We start from the raw sequence: 21,618 nt of genomic DNA, 5'->3' as shown, positions 1-21,618 counted from the left end.
CAACAAGAACGATGACTATTTATACGTAGTAAATACTAAAAGGTATCGCGCATTGCGAAACCAATAAATACATTCACAATATTAATAATAATAATAATAATAATAATAATAATAATAATAATAATAATAATAATAATAATAATAATAATAATAATAATAATAATAATAATAATAATAATAATAAATCGTACAGACCCCCATTTATTGCATCATATAAAGTTCATTTAATTTATTCCTTTCAATATTTTTATCGATTCTCTTTATCGTCCCCTCTCTCTTTTATCTAAATTTCATTTTCTTTCTTTCTACAGACCAGGAATTCGGTCACAGTAGTGCTTTCTACAGACAGTAATACTAAGAAGACGTTTAATCTGTTAACGGCCGGATTCTGGTGTAATACGTTATCAAAAACTGGGCCAGAAACCTCGCCTTTCAAATATCGATGGATTTAATAAATAAATATATAATATAATAATAATAATAATAATAATAATAATAATAATAATAATAATAATAATAATATAATAATAATAATAATAATATATAATAATAATAATAATAACAATAATAATAATAATATTAATAATAATAATAATAATAATAATAATAAATAATAATAATAATAATAATAATAATAATATAATAAATAATAATAATAATAAAATAATAATAATAATAATAATAATAATAATAATAATAATAATAATAATAATAATTAATAATAATAATAATAATAATAATAATTAATATATATATAAATATTAACAATAATAACAATAATAATAATAATAATAATAATAATAATAATAATAATAATAATAATAATAATAATAATTTATCTTTATTATCCTCAAGTGGCAATTTGTCATTAATTTGGTTACACATTATAACAATACAATATGGATAGTTCGAAGATGACGTCACTCAGGTCTTTGTTGTTGTTTTTTGCCATCCGCGTTTATGAGTAATGCTCACTGAACTGTATTAACCTGACTATAAACGTTCATGGATACACACAGTTTTGTGTGTTGGTACGTTATACTTCCGGATGGCAATGTTATGAGCCTCTCAGTCTCAGCCAAGCGCATACTATCTATATTGACATAGACACACTAACACATATGCACACTAGTAACATCGTAGTCATCGTCACCATCATCGGCATCAACAACATCATCAACATCATCATCATCATCATCATCATCATCATCATCATCATCATCATCACAACAACCTTCCTAATATTTCCATTACAATCCTTCATTTTCACCATTCCCCTATAACACCATCACCATCCTCAGCATACTCCATATTATATTATATAGATAGTATGCGCTTGGCTAAGGAGTTCACAACATTGCCATCCGGAAGTATAACGGACCAACACACAAAACTCTGTGTAACCATGATCGTTTATAGTCATGTTAATACAGTTTAGTGAGAATTACTCGCAAACGCGGATGGCAAAAAACAATAACAAAGACCCGATGACGTCAACTTCGAACTATCCATAAATGACCCTTATCTTGGCCAAACACTCTTAAAGTTTGAGAGTTTTTTGCCAAGATGAAAGTCATTCAACTCGATCGATATTTTGGAGGACGAGTTTTCTGGCCAAATCGAGTTTTTCCCGAGTACGACAGTTAACCGGTTAAAAGTAAAGATGAATTCATTGCCGCTATGAATGTGATTGAAAAAGAAAAAGAAAGAACTCTTTTGGATTGAACCTTGGCCTACGAGGCTGTGTCGTCTAGTGGTATGACACTCGCTTTCGGAACGGAAGGTCCTGGGTTCGAGCCTCGCTCGACGCATAGTATATTCCTTGGAGAAGGATCTTTACTCACATTCTCTCCCTGTACTCAAGTGTAAAATGAGTACCTGGTCGTTAACAGCGTTGTCTCTGTCCGATAAAGAAATGTAACATTGCTTAACAGGCGTCATGTCCCGTCCTAAATGTTAAATGTTGCTGTTGGCCAGGGACCCCTTGTAAAGCGCTTTGAGCACGTTTAGTGGATATTTCTCTACATAAAAGCTCAAATTTTTTCCCACTAACTGTGCAGTACTCTAAAATGACAGGGTTTAGAATTAAAAACTTTGGCCACATAACGCGTCCTTTAATAAATATCAATAACAATGTGAAATTGAATGAAAGCTTCAATTTAATATACGAAAACAGATCAAATGGACGTTTCGGATTTCCCCTTTATCAACAAAACAGGATGAATGAAAGAAACACTACAGACGAATGAGATAATGTGGTTGTGGCGCTGTTAAGGTGAATAAACAAAAATATTGAATGTTCAGTGAGAATTGGATTCAGTAGTCTGATGTCACGCCGCCCGACAACGGCGGCCATCTTGGTTCTAAACAAAGAAAATCGTTACTTTTTATTCTTCATGCTGGCTAGAACTTTTCATATATATTGTGATCAGAAGGTGTAAAAGTCAAAACATGATCAAATTTATGGGGTTTTTTCCTCTGGATACGCTTTTATGCTCGCTGGAGAAATATTTCATACGGGCGTCCGCCATTGTTCCGATAGTTTAGAGCCAGTGTTACTAAGTTACCATACGTCATTAGGAAGGAAGTGACTTTACGACTGTTGAAGAGTATTACTCATACATGGATAGCAAAAAAAAAAAATAAATAAATAAAAAAATAATAATAACAAAGGCCTGAGTGACGTCATCTTCATTCTATCTATATCCTGTGTTTATATTTCTATAGACAGAATGAAGTTGACGCCACACGGGTCTTTGTTATTGTTGTTTTTTTTGTGTGCCATCCATGTTTATGAATAATTCTTACTAAACTGTATTAACCATACTATTAACGTTCACGATTACACATAGTTTTGTGTGTGTTGTCAGTTATATTTCCGGAAGGCAATGTTGTGAGTTTCTTAGCCAAGCGCATACTATATATAGATAGAATGAAGTTGACGTCACTCAGGTCTTTGTTATTGTCTTTTTCCATCCGCGTTTATGAGTAAATCTCACTAAACGGTATTAACCATACTATAAACGTTCAAGGTTACACATAATTTTGTGTGTTGGTCCGTTATACTTTTGGGTGGCAATTTTGTGAATTTCTTAGCCAAGCGCAGACTATCTATAGATATTATGCGCTTGACCAAGAAACTCATAACGTTGCCATCCGGGAAAATGACAGACCAACACACAAAACTGTGTGCAATCATGAACGTTTACAGGCAGGTTAATACCGTTTAGTGAGAATTACTCATAAACGCGGATGGCAAAAAACAATAACAAAGACCTGAGTGACGTCAACTTCGAACTATCTTTAGATCTTTTTATAGATAGAATGCGCTTGGCCAAGGAGTTCACAACATTGCCATCCGGAAGTATAATGGACCAACACACAAACTCTGTGTAACCATGAACTTTTATAGTCTGGTTAATACAGTTTAGTGAGAACAACTCACAAACGCGGATGGCAAAAACAGGCCTGAGTGACGTCATCTGCATACTATCTATAGATATATATTATCTTAGTTTTTAACGTAACGTAGACAATGTACACGAGGCCGTGTTTTGATAAATCACTTGACACAAATCATAGTCCATTGGTCCACATACAGATGTTGTTTTACCCCCCCCCCCCCCCACCCCGACACACACACACACACACACACACACACACCTACACACACATGCTCGTCGGAGAAGAATATCAAAAGGGAGTCCGCCATTGTTCCGATAGTTTAGAACCAGCTAATAGATAGTTCGAAGATGACGTCACTCTGGTCTTTGTTATTGGTTTTTTTTTTTTTTTTGCCATCCGCGTTTATGAGTAATGCTCACTGAACTATATTAACCTGACTATAAATGTTCATGGATACACACAGTTTTGTGTGTTGGTCAGTTATACTTCCGGATGGCAATGTTATTAGCTTCTTAGCCAAGCGCATACTATCTATAGATAGAATGCGCTTGGCCAAGGAGTTCACAACATTGCCATCCGGAAGTATAACTGACCAACACACAAAATCTGTGTAACCATGAACTCTTATAGTCTGATTAATACAGTTTAGTGAGAACAACTCACAAACGCGGATGGCAAAAAAACAATAACAAAGGCCTGAGTGACGTCATCTTCGAACTATCTATTAGTTACTATAATGAGGGAAATGACGACACGACTGTTGAAGCCCTTTGTGAAGCAAATGCCGTCAGTTTCAAAAGACGGATATTTCGAGAAAAGGAGAAGAAAAAAAAATGTCCCGCTGATGGCAGAATCGCGCTGTTTGGAGAAAATGATAGAAGTTGACACGAAAGTCGTGGAGGAAAGAAATAAAAAATATCTGCAACGACCGGGAATCGAACCCGGGTCACCCGCGTGGCAGGCGAGTATTCTACCACTAGACCACCGTTGCCTTGCTTTCAATGAAGTATAGAGCTCTATAAATAAACAAATAAATAAATAACAACTAAATAAATCAATAGACAGATATTGCATAATTGTTTTTTTTTTGGTTGTTTTTAAGGATTTTACGGCGCTTGCAACACATTTAGGTTATATAAGCGCCAGTTGCATAATTGATGTTATGCTTTAGGTAAAATACTAATAACATCCAAAACCCGGATAAAACCGACCACAACATTGCCATCCTGAAGTATAACGGACCAACACACAAAACGATGTGTAACCATGAACGTTCATAGTCTGGATTATTACAATTTTGTAAGAGTTACTCATGAACATGGATGAAAAAAAAAAAAAAAAAACAAGCAATAAAAAAAAACAACAACAAAAAACAAAAATGAACAACACAAAAATAAATTTAAAAAACAAAAACAAAAAACAAAAAACAAACCCAAAACAACAAAGGCCTAAGTAACGTCAACTTCGTTCTGCCTAGAGAAGGAACAATATTGACGTCAATCCGCTCTTTATCTTTATTATTAGACAGCTATTTTCGTGATTAGTTTTCATTAAATTATATTTAATCAGATTATGAACGTTAACGGTTAAACAAAGTTTTGTGTAATGGTTTGTTTAATCTAACTGGCTGATATATTGAGTATTTTAGTTAAACGCATAGCATCAATTGATAATTTTTCTAAATCAAACATATAAATTCTCGATCAAAATATAAAATAAATATTTTATGAGTTTTCTGTTGAAAGTTGGCGGAATGAGAAGAACTATAAATCAAGATATCGGTGAGGTCTACGAAAAGGAGCTATATTAGTTTTTGAAGAAAACAAACACACAAACAAACACACAAACAAATAAAGAAACAAAGACACAAAGAAAGACACTAGCAAAAACACAAACAAAGACACACATAAAGACACAGACACACAAACAAACACACAAACAAAAACACAAACAAACACACAAACAAAAACACAAACAAAGACACAAACAGATACACAAACAAACACATAAAAAACAAAGACACAATCAAACACAAACAATCCAAACAGCACAAACAGACACAGACACACAAACACAAAAACAAAGGCACAAACAACACACAAACAAAACACAGCAAACAAATTCAAACAAACAAACAAGGACACAAACAAACACACAAACAAACACACAAACAAAGCAAAGCAAAGGAAAACAAAACAAAACAAATAAATACACCACATAAAAAACACACAAGAACTACAAACACAAACCAAAACAAAAAGTAAGACAAAATATATAACAATTGAAAAACGAACAAAACAAAACAAAACCAAAAAAAAAAAAAAAAAAAAAAAAAAAAAAAAACAACAAAATTAAAACGAAAACATTTAATAAAAAAACACATAAAAACAAAACAAGAACAAAACAAAACAGAAGAGAAAAAAAGAGTAAAAACCTAAAAGATCTAATTCAAATTTTAAAAACACAAAGAAAGAAAATTATTTTATATTTTGAAAATGGAAAAGGAATGAACGGAAACAAGAGAAGAAAAAAAGAAAAGACAGGAAGAAAGAAAAGAACGAAAAAAAAAAAAAAAACCCAAAGAGAGAAGACTACAAAAGAAATAGAAGACGAAACAACAGCTTGAAGAAAAAAAATTGGAATAAAAAGAAACCTGTGCAACGACCGGGAATCGAACCCGGGTCACCCGCGTGGCAGGCGAGTATTCTACCACTAGACCACCGTTGCCTCAATTTCAAGAAGGTAAAGAATAATACATATCTAAAGTAAAGAACTAAATACAGCATAATGCAGAATTGACACCATACGTCTTCTCTTGCTGAATATTATCATTTATTTCATTTTTTATTTCCAGGCCTCGTTCCGTGCATCTGTGTTCATATTATTATCGTTTCCTTAGAGCAACAAATTGGCGGCCTGTCGATCTACGTCCGTCCACGTGGTTGGTTTTTAACCTTTCGCCTGACACACGTCGTTCATTTCAAGGCGTTTAAAAACGAACGCCAAAACCAAGACGACCTGTGATGAGCGACGGCCACCGAGCAGATGAACACCCCCCCCCCCCCCCCCCCCCCCCCCCCCATTCGTTTATTGGACATTCTAATATAATTGTCTGTGCGGCTATTAGTCCGTTCCCTTAATGGAAAAATTGTGCAAATCGTGTAACCAGCATGAAATTTTCACACAAAGTGCAGAATTTTATGAGAATTTCGAAAATAGGTGGCTCCAAGTTGAAATATAGCTGGAACCACGAGTTATTGCCCTTTAAAGGTGACAAAATACATTTTTTCAACATTTTATTTTTTTTTCTCAAAAAATTACGGTTTTATAAATATTTTATAATGATGTGGTTATTTTGCTATTCCCTTGCGTACTTTGGACTCAGAAAATACTTTTCCATTTGAATTTTAGTGAAATATATAAGAAAATACGAAATTCAATTGGGATTTTTCAGGAAATTTAAAAAAATATATATCTCCTTCCTGGAAACTGTTTAAATGGTTTAGAATCTGACATATATTTGAAATGCCATGCATTTCAAAAACATTTTTTAATCTTCACATCCTCTAAAATCAAGCAATATTAATTTGATTTTTAAAAAAAAACAATAATAGACAATTCAACCGCCAAAGCAAGTACCCCTTCTCCTCCCGACACACACGTACAATCACTCTCAAACATAAGAGTACAATGTATCTCTATCATATAGCAAATAACACGTTTAAATTTATATATATATATATTGTACAATACATATTTATTCAATGAAGAATTGAACCATTTAAAACATTTTTTTTTCTGTGTACATATTTAACAGCAGCATTATTATAGATTTACATCCCTTTTTTTAAATTACATTGTTGAAAACATACAATTGAAAAACGTGTTTAAAGTCAATCATTGTCTCTAGAACATTGACCATTGCAGGCACATAACAGAGTACATGGAAGAGATGCCTTAACACAATTGCATCTTTTGGAGCATCCCTTTGATGAACAGTTACATTTAATCAGATTTTGTGAGGCATGTGTAAGGTCAGTCAAAGTGGACCACTTTGGCATCCCATTTTCTTTCCAACCAAAATCTGATTTGGAAGGAAGACTAGGGTCTTTAGCAAGAGAGCGTTTCCATACATAACCAGCTTGGTAAACTGCTCGATTTAAATGCTGTTTGAGAGCTTCACGAGTTGGTGGCATATTGTCTGGAAGGTGTGACTTTTTTGTAAAAAGTTCACGCCGGCATTCATTGACAGCAGATAAGTTGGTTGCTCTGTCAAACAACAAACAGACAAATCTCTGGATGATGTTGAAATACTTGTCTCTTTATAGAACTGGCAAATTCTTTTACTAGTTTCAGCTGTAATATCTTTTACCCTAGCATAGGAAATTGATAAACCCAGAGCAGACAGTTTATCAATAAGACCTTTCTTTCTGGTTTTGGCAAAAACCATGACTCCTAAATAAACGGGGATTGGGGTTTCCTTGGACAACTGTTTTCTAGTGCTACCTGAATTTTGCGGGCTTTTGTTGTTGTGGTTCAACATGATAAGCTGTGAAATTGTCATGGTATGTCGATTCTGATGACCTAAACTTAGCGAACACTGACCACTTAAAATGCCATTCACAATTTTCACTAATTTGTGTGGTACACTATTGACAATGCTATCATGATCTATATTGAGGGGTGATATGAATGTATGATTTCTTATTTCTGCTCTTATAATATCAACTGCTTTTTGTATTGCAAGATCATCATTTGAATCTAAATCGGAAATAGCTGCTTGTGAAATAATATTCCCCTCTTTGAAAGTAAGCAAGTCTTCCCGCCCATCCCTGTATTCCATTAAAGAAGGAACTCTCGATAGTAAATTTTCTTTGAATCTAGTTTTATGTACATATACATCCGACAAATTTATGGCATTTAATTTTGACAAAAGTAAATTGTAGAGATCATTCAGCTTAAACACAACATTTGTGTCTGTGCGAGGTTGTTGTTGATCAATAAAATTGACAATATCCTGTTTGCATTCTGCAATGTGTGTTTTGTATTTGTTGTCTGAAGTATTTTTACATCTAAAATCGTCTGCTCTTCTGTGGAACAGTATAAGGCAAGGCTTATGATACTTTGCTTCCATCGCAATAAGATCACCCTCCGCAAATACTCTAAGAATACTTGTATCTGAAAGAAGGACAGCTTCCTAGTAGACTTTTTGTGAAAGAGCAGGAGTCCGGACCTCAGTCAATACCCCTTCACAACCCTTACAAAACAAGCAGTGTCTGCTTATATGTGATGTGTTTAATGTGCCTCTTGTATCAGGACTTGCAACTGCTTCACTATTACATTGATTTATCTTCTTTGCAAGCCTTTTGAGTTTTGATTTATGAAACCTGTGTCTGCAATTATTATGCTAAAGTCCATCATTGTCTCTCAAAAAACTAGCAAGACATTTCACAGGTTGGTTAATATTGAATTTCAATGCTATTGGCAATCTACCTGAGTCATGAAAAAGTTTGATATCCTCAGAAATGGCAACATAAGTGTCTTCAATACAATTTAACTTGGTTGCTTTTTTAGGGTTTGTGAGAGGAGAATTTTCAATGGTTTCTTGACAAAACAGGCACTTCGACCAGTCAATTTCAGGGGAAGCTTGATCGAGTCTTGGAACTTTGTTCAGATTTTTACAGTCGACAATGGATGTCTGCCGCTTCTTTCCTCCTGCCATATTAGCGCATTCTAGGAAGGAAAGAAAAATAAATCAAAACCCCATGACATACTCAAGAGACAATATTTAAAGTTATTTCCTACAAAGTGTGAATTACGTAGTTTCTCAAGTTACAGAAAATGTTACCATCTTAAGGCGATATAAGGTAGCTTGAGAGATGACAGAATGAACAAGTTTGTGTGCGTGCGAGTGTGTGTGTGTGTGTGTGTGTGTGTGTGTATGCGTGTTAGTGTGTATTTGTGTGTGTGTTTGCGTGAGAAAGGTTAAACACATATTAGTTGACGGGGCTTGGATAGCTCAGTGGTAAGATTCTCTGCAAAACAACAATAAAACAACAACAACAACATCAACACACACACAACGAACACATACTTCCAAATGCCTGTTAGAATGGAACTTTAGTCCTTGCAATCGTGACCATTCAACAAATCAAACTAGCATTCCCATTTGACGAGGTCCCCAGGCATGATGCTTTTAAGGAAACAAAAGACTGTGAGGCTGGCAAGTAGAAATATAACAAACAAGTCAATACATTGTTTAAAAAAAAACAAACCTGAACATGCAAAAGGTAAAGCAATGTGTGTGAATATTAGCGTGTATTGGTAGAATTGTGTGTGGAGATGTTCTTTTTTTGATCAACTGAGTTAATAATAAATTAGTTATGTTTTTTCCTTTCTCGGTCAGCAGTAATGATAAACACTGTTATTCTATCATCAATCATCGACAGGCTAATCTATATCTAATCGAATCTAAAAGGGTCTAAATTTAGTACTGACATAGCACATGTAACTTATATTATACTAAGATAGAAAAATATGTTCAGATCCAAGCATGGGCCATAATCTTACTCTATCTTTTGCATCCTGGGGGCTTATGATATGACTGTGACTCAGCTTTGATCTGACCCAATTCTTTTTTCACAACTCAATTCTTTTGTCATACATTGCGCAATACTTATCGCACTAGCATGCGCATAAAGTAAAATAACATCACGATTATATAAGACATTTATAATAGATGAAAAAGATTGTTCCTTACCTTTTCAATGAATATCGATTGCACAAAATAAAATTGTAGTTTGTTGACATCGTTCAAAAGACAAAACTCATTCTCTCAGTTATTTTTTAGACAACACATGATGCCATTGTCGGTAGATGGAGCTGTCGTTATCCCGAAGGGAGAGGCGGTGACAGATGACAAAACCGCATTTCGATTTAGCATTATTGTACTGTACACTAGTGCGGGGCGGTCCTTGGCAAGCTTAAGGACCACGGTCCTACGGTCCTTGGGAAATGAAGACCGCAAGGACCGGTCCTAGGACCGGTCCTTTTCGACATTGAACATTCCTGAGAGACTGTTGGAAATTCGAACCGGTTTGACCTTTGAGAGCGTGGGATCGTTCATTCTTGAACCGTTAAAGACCGCTACACGATGAAAACCGTGGCCTACAGGAGTAAAACACACGGAGTAGTCACACTCATTTCAAATTGTAACCTAATTAGAGAAGAGGGGTGATGCCTTCTTTATTTGCTCACCGTACTTCATTGTTACTTCGATAATTTAATAAAATTTGAAATTTATCCCCATTAACGGAGATAATGGCATCGCCCAAGGCGTTGATCGAGTTGTTCGTGGCGTTGATACACACACGCAACTCCTACCCCCCCCCCCCCCCCCCCACACACACACACACATTAGAGGGCAGCGAGCATTGAAGAGTAAGAGAGAGACGTGAAGTTATAATAAGAGGGGTGGATGAGGTGATAAGAGGGGTCGATGGTGACTTTTCGCCAGATCTAACAAACTCAGCTACCCATTCATTGCTGAGTAGACAGGGATTCAGAAAAAAATCGACTGCACCCGGGATCGATCTCTGGCCCTTTGCGTATAAAGAGAGTGCTCTATCAACTGAGCTATCGGGGTCCCCAAATATTCTATTGGACTTTTTTAAAATTCAGACGTTATAACTGGGTTTTTTGGAAGGAAGAAACTAATGAAACTCATATTATTTGATTAGTAAAATCACCAAACGAAATTTTAATATTATTGTATTATTTTAAATGACAACACTGCGATAGAAAGGAGTGGTGACAAGAGATGGACAAAAGAAAACAAAAAATCGGATTTGCTACTTGCTAGGTTCGACACACACACACACACACACACACACACACACACACAAACACACACACATCTTTTGTAGTCACATACATTTCAAACAATAACCCATTAGGAAGAGGGGTCATGCCTTCACCATAGATCATTGTCATTGCGATCATTATGGTGTAGTAAATTTTGAAATTTACCCCGTATAATGGAATCGTCCAAGGCGTGCGCCTCCTGTTCCCCCCATCTCACACACGAAAGGGCGGTTTGCGGAGTGGAGGTTGGTGGTCGTCTGCCTGTATGGTCGTCTGTGTCGTTTAGTGTATGGCAAAGGGGGTGGGTGCGATTAATTAAGTGGGATGGGTGGTGATTGGTGGAAGATAGGCAACCGAAGTAACGAATCGCTGGGAAGTAGTAGGCTATGGCGCGAGACCGTAGGACCGTGGTCCTTGCAAGGACCGCCCCGCACTAGTTGAAAGGTGATAAGAAGTGAGGACCGCCGCCGATCTTCCCCTCTGGGACCGGTCTTCGGTTCACAGCTAAAAGACCGTCGGACCGCGGTCCAGACCGTCTTCAGCGCGGCACTACTGTACACAATGGTTGAAAGAAACCTCTTTAACTGCTTTAAATATTTTTTTTAGTCTCTTGTTGTTGTTTTTTTCGTTTACAGGCGCTAAGACATCCTAGTACATACTTAGTAAAGGATAGGACGACCTAATGACTCATAGTTTTGTTGCACGGGCAAAAAAGGACAATTTTTATAGGGGTTTTTTCTGCGGTCAGAAGACCAAAAAAAATGTTTTAAAATAATTAAAAGCTGCATTTTTGGTAAATAATAATGGGAAACATTAAAACAAACATATGTCCACGATCAAAAACACATCAAGATGTTCTTAATGGGTGAGAATGTTTTTTTAAAAATATTTTTGTCATCGAGCGCCAAAACGTCACAAAGTGCGCGTTTTCACTAGACTTTACGACAAATTTTAAGGTCTTTTCAATAAAAATGGTATTTGGAGCCACCTATTTTTCGAATCTTCATAATTTTCTGCACCAATTTGTATACTTAGTTTGCTGGTTACAAAAAGTGCACAAAACGCACGGAACTTGCCGCTAAGAAAACGGACTATATGTGGTCTTGTGGTATGACACTCGCTTTCGGATCGGAAGGTCCTTACTCGGCGCATAGTTGAGTTCTTGGAAAAGGCTCTTTACTCACATTCTTTCACCGTACTCAGGCGTAAAGTGAGTACCTGGCTCTTAACAGCGTTGTCTCTGTCGGGGAAAACAAATGTAATATCGCCTAACAGGCGTCATAGCTCGTCCTACATGTTAAGTGTTGCTGTTGGTCAGGGACCCCGTGTCAAGCGCTTTGAGCACGTTTAATGGATATTGCTCTTATGAAAGCTCAATTATTTTTTTTTTAATTTCTAACCGTGTATTTCACTATGCAGCACCATCAAAATGGAATTTTCTCTCGGTCTTTACCAGAAGTGTTCATACAATTGAGTGCTTCAAGTCTAAACTGGAGACAGGATATTTTAGACTAACTTTCCTTAATTTTTCAAAACCACGTTCTTCATATTCCATTGGTATCAGCATGACTTAATAGATCATCTACAGTTGTAACATTTCATTTTCTGGAAATTGTAACATTTCATTTTCTTAAAATTGTAACATTTCATTTTCTTGAAATTGTGTCATTTCATAATCTTAAAAGTATAACATTTCTTTTTCCTAAAATTGTAATATTTCATTTTCTTCAAATTTTAATTGTAACATTTCATTTTCTTGAAATTCTCATATTATCTAGTATATGTCTTGTAAAGCGCCATGGAACACGTTCGATGGAGATTGGTGCTCTATGAATAGTATTTATTTATTTATTTATTTATTTATCTATCTCATGTATAATTAATTCATATTTGTAATAACCAAAATGAAACCTCTGAGTTGAATTGACCGTTTTGTTATGGGAGATTATGGATGACCAGGAAGAGAAACTGTAGAATAAAAAGGAAATACTGACAAATCCTCCCTTTGACCACCAGCCTATTACGGACTGACCGATCGGTTCACGTGCTGGGGTCAATGACACCAGCATGGCATTATGGGTAGAAATGTCCATCGTTGCTGCTGGTCACTCATTAGTCGGATCTGGTGGATTGAAAGGTTACAGGTCATGAGGTCATGAGCTAAGGGCATTTGTCACGCGCAAGATGTAAGGTTTCTGTTTCCATTTACGTGCATATAGTAACGTGTACTTATTTGAAGGTCTGATAACCCAGTGTAACAATAAACAAATAAAAAACAAACACTCATACGTTGCAGATAAACAATTTTTTTTCGGGTGGATTGAAAGGTCATGAGGTCAAGAGCTAAGGGCATTCGTCATGTAAGGTTTCTGGTTCCATTTACACGCACATCGACGTGTACTTATTTGAAGGTCTGATAACCCAAGGTAAATAATAAACGAAAACAAAACAAACTCCCATTCTTATCATTGACGCATTATGAATGCTCAGTCGTGTAAATATGTTTTTGAAGCAAAACGTTTCCAATGAAGCGCATTTTTAAATTCATTATCTTTAAAAAATAGCATTTTTAGTTTCAAATTTCAGACCGGTCCATGTTTTGGCATTATGGAATATAAAGGTATAGATGATGTGCGCTTGGCTAAGATAATCACAACATTGCCATCCGGAAATATAACAGACCACCACACTACAAAATTATGTGTAACCTTGAACGTTTATAGTCTGGTTAATACAGTTTAGTGAGAATTGGATTCAGTAGTCTGATGTCACGCCGCCCGGCAACGGCGGCCATCTTGGTTCTAAACAAAGAAAATCATTACTTTTTATTCTTCATGCCGGCTAGCACTTTTCATATGCCTTGTGATCAGAATGTGTAAAAGTCAAAACATGATCAAATTTATGGGGTTTTTTTCGTCTGGATTCGCTTTTATGCTCGCCGGGGAAATATTTCATACGGGCGTCCGCCATTGTTCCGATAGTTTAGAGCCAGTATTACTAAGTTACCATGCGTCATAAGGAAGGAAGTGACGTTACGACTGTTGATGAGTATTACTCATAAAAATGGATGGCGAAAAATACAATAACAAAGACCTGAGTTACGTCAACTTTGTTCTAGCTATTCCTTCTAATTAACCAGTAGATTTTTGACCAATCAAAATATGGAATTTGTGACACACCTTCACACGTGCTCGGACAAACATAATTGGTTGTTTATACACAATAGATAGAATGCGGTTGGCCAAGGAGTTCACAACATTGCCATCCGGAAGTATAACTGACCAACACACAAACTCTGTGTAACCATGAGCTTTTATAGTCTGGTTAAAACAGTTTAGTGAGAACAACTCACAAACGCGGATGGCAAAAACAATAACAAAGGCCTGAATGACGTCATCTGCATACTCTCTATAACGTGAAGGAAATCGACCTCTCTCTGATCATTGTTATTGTTTTCATACCGTCAAATGGGTGACTAGTTATCGCACGATTTTCTCGATCGTGTTATAAGCGAATAAGTTTACACATCGTTTTCTGTGTTGGTTCTAAAGATAGAATGAAGATGACGCCACCCACGTCTTTGTTATTGTTTTTTGTCATCTGCGTTTATGAGTTATTCGCACTAAACTGTATTAACCAGATGATAAAAGTGCATGGTTACACAGTTTTGTGTGTTGGTCCGTTATAGATAGTATGATCTTGGCTAAGAATCTCACAACATTGTCATCCGGAAGTATAACGGGCCAACACACACAAACCTATGTGTAACCTTGAACGTTTATAGTCTGGTTAATACAGTTTAGTGAGAACTACTCATAAACGCGGATGGCAAAAACCAATAACAAAGACCAGAGTGACGTCATCCTCGTTCTATCTATACTTCCGGACGGTAATGTTATGAGCTTCCCAGCCAAGTGCATACTATCTATAGATAGAACGAAGTTGACTTTTGTTGCTGTTTTTTTGTCATCCACGTTTATGAGTAATTCTCACTTAACCGTATTAACCAGACTATAAACGTTCATTTTTGTGTGTTGGACCGGATGACAATGTTGTGAGCTTTTTAGCCAAGCGCATACTATCTATTGATTAAGCGGTAGAACAGTGGGTATTTTACTAAGACACATACCATCGATAGTAAAACCTGTGTAGTTTCCTATATCAACCAATCACGGCCAGTATGGCGACTGTCCGAGAGGCGTGGTTATCTAAAGAAATACAATTTTGAATTCATCTTCAAGCATGAATGTAGTTGGAAAATGAAAAGAAAGGTAAATTATATTTTATGTTATCAAGAGGGAACGTTTAGCCCCCTGACAACATCCCTCAAGTCACAGAAATGTCCAAATGTGGTGGACATCTGGGCGGCTATGTGGTCTTGTGGTATGACAATCGCTTTCGAATCGGAAGGTCCTGGGTTCGAGCCTCGCTCGGCGCATAGTTGAATACTTGGAAAAGACTCTTTACTAACATTATCTCACCGTACTTAGGTGTAAAATGAGTACCTGACCGTTAATAGCGAAATAAATTGTAAATTCGTTTCTATCGAGAGGGATCGCTCGCCTTTATAAGTGCATCTTTAGAATACAATTTAATGTTCTAAGAATCTTTTTTTTTTTTTTTTTGTTTGTTTGTTTGCAAAATTGAAGATCATAAATTCAATATTTGAAAAAGAAGTAAGGTTGAAAATGTGTACAGTCAAAGCAAGGAAGAAAAACACAAGAACCCCCCCCCCCCCCCCCAAACAAAAAAAAAAAACAAAACAAAACAAAACAAAAAAACAAAAACAAAAAAGACAAATAAAAGAAAAACAACAAAACAATGAGTCTTCCTCGACAGGGGATCGAACCTCAGACCATTAACATTACCGATAATCAGGAGGTGTCTAGGTTCGATCTCCATTCGGGGAAGACTGATTTTTTGGGATGTTTTTCTTATTTTTCTTGTAATTTTTCTTTCTTGCTTTGTCCGGTACTGTTTCATACACACTTTTACATATCTTTATCAGTGCCTGCTCCCTTCCTGACTTGTCACATTGGTAAAATCATAAAGTTCTCTGTCAGAATAGAAAAGTGAATGGAACAGGCATTTAAGTATAATATAGAGAAGTTTCATAGACAATAGAAAATAAAAAAAAAAAAAAACAAAAAAAAAAAAAACAGAAAACGGCAAGAATAAAAATAAAAAAAAAACAAAAAACAAAAAAAACCAAAAAAACCCAACCCCCCCCCCCCCCTCCGCCCCCCCCCCCCACCCAAAAAAAAAAAGAACAAACCAAAAAGAAAAAAAGACAAAAACAAAAACAAACAAGAAACCAAACAACCACAAATAAAATCACCCAAACACAACAATAAGAACAACAACAACAATAACAGCAACAGAAACAAAATACAAATTGATATAACAAAGCAAAATGGAGATAAACATATCTTAAACATTAAACAGAGGAGACAAAGACACCCCCCCCCCCCCCACACACACACACCCACATACACCTAGACCTATGTTATTATTATTCTTGTAAATTGCATTAAAACCTACAATAATACATTATTTCCTGTCACGAATTTGGAGTGGTAAAGCTGAAGATTCACGACACGCGCCCGCCTGTTTTGACACGCGCCAAAAATAGAGCGATTTCATTGGACGAAGTTGATGAATTATGCGGTTCACCAATCACAGCGGAAATAAAATATCATTAGGATTTTAATTTAACTAGTTAGCTGCCATACTCTATGGAAAAAAAAACACGGCTTTAGAAGAAATTTGGCCAGAAAATCAGTCCTTCAAATATCGATCGATTTAAATAACCCTCATCTTGGCAAGAACTCTAAAACCTGGGACTTCACGAAGTCTTTTATAAGTCTCAGGTTGAAGCGTTTTTTTTTTTTTTTTGTTGTTGTCAAGATGAGGGTCATTTTAATAGATCGATATTTGAAAGACGAGTTTTCTGGCCAAGTTCTTAAATACGTGTTTCTCCAGAGTATGGCAATTATAGATAGTATGCGCTTGCTAAGACTCTCACAACATTGCCATCTGGAAATATAAGGGACCAACAAGGAAAAAATATGTGTAACCGTGAGCGTAGACTTGTGAATACATTTTGATGAGAATTGCTCATAAACATTGATGACAAAAAACAAAAACAATAACAAATAGTTGAGTGACGTCAACTTCGTTCCATCTATAAGTTGTTATAAATAGAAATAGATTTCCAATGTGTTAAAATAGAGTATTTTTTTCTAACCTGGCAAATCATGACAAATTGATGAGCGGATTGTCAAAAATACTAATGACTAATGATTGGAGACTAGGAATAGCCTATGGTGTTGTTTTGTCGTGTTGGCTCGGTGGATGGATGGATGGATTGGTGGATGGGTGGATGGGTGGATGGGTGGATGGATGGGTGGATGGGTGGATGGATGGGTGGATGGATGGGTGGATGGATGGATGGATGGACGGATAGATTGGTGGATCTTCATAATCATCGTCATCATCATCATTATTATCATCATCATCATCATCATCTTCCTCATCAATATTGCTATTATTATAATCATATTTATCATCAAAATAATACGAGCTATCCTTTATTGATCCTTTTATTTTAATGCCCCAAATTTTGGGCACGCTCTATATTATAATTAGGTAGCCCCAAAACTGGGCATATACAAGTTATTCGAATGAATTCTTTGTTCGGATATCGGCTATTTCATTGACTGATATAACATAATCTTTCTCCCCTCACCCCTCTCTCTCTCTCTCTCTCTCTCTCTCTCTCTCTCTCTCTCTCTCTCTCTCTCTCTCTTTCTCTATCTATCTATCTATCTATCTATCTATCTATCTATCTATCTATCTATCTATCTATATCTCTCTCCCTCCTCTTCCCCCCCCCCCCCTCTATCCCCACCCTCTCTTATTTTTCTTTCCCCTTGGATCTCCCCATCCCCCCTCTCTCTCTCTTTCTCTCTCTCTGTGTGTGTCTCTCTCTCTTTCTTCTTCTTCTCTCTCTCTACCCCCCCCCCCCCCCCCCAGGTCTTCCTATGTCTATTTATCTTGGCCACCCCTCCCCATCCCATTCTTCAAGAGTTTTTCAAAGCGACCAATTCTCAATACACAAAACAATCATAACACTAAACCAAATGAAATGAAGATAGCAGATAGAGCCACAGACAAAAAGAACCCCTAAGCCCCCCCCCCCCCCCCCCCCCCCCCCCCTTCTCTCTCTTTCCCAGCTCTCCGCCCCTATCAATATTTGACAATAAATTGTAGTGGTTACCTCCCTTTGAATATTCATGACCGGTGATAATAAATATTATAGATACACACACATTAGCTTTTGCAGGAAATTCCGCTGCTCTCCCCTGAAAAAACGCTTATAAAATCTTTTTATTTTGATCAGAAAACCATTGATTCTTCCACAATGAATATATATCTAAAAAATGATAAATAAAATTTAGCTTTTATATAGCGCAATATCCACTAAACGTGCTCAAAGAGCTTTACAATATATTATATACATATGACATTCCACCTTCAAACAGTAATTATTCACCCTTTTTTACAGGAATTAAATATTTATTTAATAAAATAAAATAAATAAAAATATTATTATTGTTATCGCCTTTTTATTTGCCATCCATGTTCTTGAGTAATTCTCATTAAACTGTATTAGCCAGACTCTAAAACGTTCAAGGCTCGGGAAAATTTTGTGTGTTGGTCCATTATATTTCCGGACGGCAATGTTGTGAGTTTCTTAGCCAAGCGCACAGCACCTACAGTCTGACTGAGGGAATTTGGTGATACTGAATAACCCGACTGGCCGTCTAAAACCAAAAACAAAGAGCTGAATGACGTCAGCTTCATTCAAACCACGAAGAGAAGGTTGTTTTGAACAAAACCAAGAAAGGTTGTTTTGTGATGAACTGGCAAACTATGATGTCTTTGAAAGCGTCTGCGTTTTTGGGGCGTACTGTGTAAACACCATAAAACGGCTCAAGTAATAGGAGATGAGGAGGAGGAGGAGGAGACAGAAGGGTGAGCGCGTGCATGGCTCGACTGTGAGTAGTGATCACGTGGATGAAGTACTCATCATGAATAATGATTGAAAGGGTAATTTTTTGAGGGTTTAAATGAAGAAGAAGATGATGATGTGTGTTGGGGGTAGTGGGGGGGGGGGGAGATATTGACACTAAGCGTTAGATAAAGCGTTAGAGCCCCCCTCCCCCCCCCCCCCATCGCCGTGAAATTTTTATTCTCTATTGTTTTCTGGGTGCTTTTCTAACTCACTTCATTTTCTGATAAAATACTCACAACATCCGCCATCCGGGACTTCCTCACAAAATGATGTGTAACCTTAAACGGCCATAGTCTGTCTGATTGATAGAATGTAGTGAGAATTTCATCAATAAAATGGCTGTCTAAAAACAGTAACAGAGAGCTGAGTGACGTCAATTTCTTCCATCCATTCTATAGGAGAGATGGGGATGTCAAGAGTAGGATAGTGGCTGTAAAGAGGAGGGAGAGAAGGAAGGTAGGGGAGGAGAAGAGGATGTTGTTGTTGTTGTTGATGATGGTGATGATGATGATGATGATGATGATGATGATGATGATGATGATGATGATGATGATGATGATGGTGATGATGATGATGATGATGATGATGGTGATGATGATGATGATAAATACAATAAAATAATAAAATTCCCTTTTATTCATCCCATTGGGTAAATTTGTCTCTAGGGTCTATTCCAAGGAAAAACTGGAATAACCCAGCGTCAGCCGTAGTACAGAGCCGCAAATTGAGCAAGGGCGAGATGACTTGGGCAAGGCCACACAACGCAGCGGCGGCTGATCGAATTCGGTACCTTTCGGGTACAAAGCAAAGTCTGTACCGCTGAGCCACGCTGCTCCTTATGATGATGATGATATTAATAATGATACTGTTGTTGATGACGTTGCAGATGATGATAATGGTGATGATAATGATGATGATGATGATATTATTAATAATGTTATCGATGACGTTGAAGATGATGATAATGATGATGATGATGATGATGATGATGATGATGATGCTGATGATGATGATGATGATGATGATGATGATGATGATGATGATGATGGTGAAGAATAATTGGATAAGGAGGATGAGGAGAAGGAGGAGGAGGAGGAGGAGGAGGAGGAGGAGGAGGAGGAGGAAGAGGAGGAGAAGGATGAAGAGGAGGAGGAGGAGGAGGAGGAGGAGGAGGAGGAGGAGGAGGAAGAGGAGGAGGAAGAGATGACATCAGATTCATCCTTCACGACGTAATACCGTTTCGGGACGACGTGTCACACTCACACAGTTTGAAGAAATCTCCCCATCCAAATAGCGAGCATATTTGTATTATTTATCATATCAGTTCCTGTTTAATCAAATTAATATCAATTGAAGAGTGGTTATCCAAAACTTCCTAACCTTATTTCCCCATTTTGAGATATTGAAGATTCTTTCCCCTACAATTTCTCATTCGGTTTCAAATTAACACAAATCTAAGGAAATTCTTGTGCCATTTGATGCTTAAAATAAGATTTACATTTCAATTTATCTCATGGATGGAAAATCTCAAAAAGTAGAAAAAAAAAACCCAAAACAAAACGAATTTTGGAAAACCAGCCTTCAAATATAAATGGTGGAATTACGTTGTCTTAGCTTTCATCGAGGCATCTTCTGGATAAAAACTCGTATTTGAAAATTTGGCCAGAAAAATTGTCCTTCAAATATCGATTGATTTAAATGACCCTCATCTTGGCAAAAAAAAACTCTCAAACCTGGGACTTCGCGAATTCTTCCGTTAGTCCCACGTTTGAGAGTTTTTGCCAGGATGAGGGTCATTTAAATCGATTGATATTTGAAGGACGAATTTTCTGGCCAAATTTTTAAATACGAGTTTTTCTCTCATTAACATAAGTTGATAAATTAGTGTTATCAAATTCAGTTATATATAGTACACATACTTCCAATGTAATAATATTTCTTTTTTTCATTCTTGTGTGTGTGTGTGTGTGTGTGTGTGTGTGTGTGTCTGTGTGTGTGTGTGTGTTTGTGTGTGCACTATTTGGTTTTATCGTGTGGCGCTTCTTTGTTGAAATGGATGGCCGGAAGAGCAGGTGGCGCACCCAGAAGAATGGTCTTCCCCAAGGATCAGTGCTGGCTCCAACACTTTTCAACATATATACAAATGATCAGTCTGAGTTCCCAAATATCCGCCGATTCATATATGCTGATGACCTATGCCTCGCAACACAGGATGTGTCCTTCCAACCAATCGAGAGCAGACTGACAAATGCCCTAGACACCCTTACAAAGTA

At 36.7% G+C, this 21,618-nt stretch overlaps 2 non-coding genes across 2 annotated transcripts; both read right to left on the bottom strand.

Moving 5' to 3' along the window:
• Positions 1–4,325: 4,325 nt before the first annotated feature.
• Trnag-gcc (transfer RNA glycine (anticodon GCC)) lies at positions 4,326–4,396 on the bottom strand. Its single transcript has one exon. It is a non-coding gene; the product is annotated as a tRNA-Gly (tRNA).
• A 1,665-nt stretch (positions 4,397–6,061) lies between these two features.
• On the bottom strand, positions 6,062–6,132 carry Trnag-gcc (transfer RNA glycine (anticodon GCC)). The gene has a single exon. It is a non-coding gene; the product is annotated as a tRNA-Gly (tRNA).
• Between the last annotated feature and the right edge of the window lie 15,486 nt (positions 6,133–21,618).

This window comes from Berghia stephanieae, chromosome 6 (assembly GCF_034508935.2).
Source record: "Berghia stephanieae isolate SIO BIC M18660-M18661 chromosome 6, UCSD_Bste_1.3, whole genome shotgun sequence".
Lineage (NCBI taxonomy): Eukaryota > Metazoa > Mollusca > Gastropoda > Nudibranchia > Aeolidiidae > Berghia > Berghia stephanieae.
The sequence above is the reverse complement of the archived record's forward strand: the minus strand, read 5'-3'. Positions and strand labels throughout refer to the sequence as shown.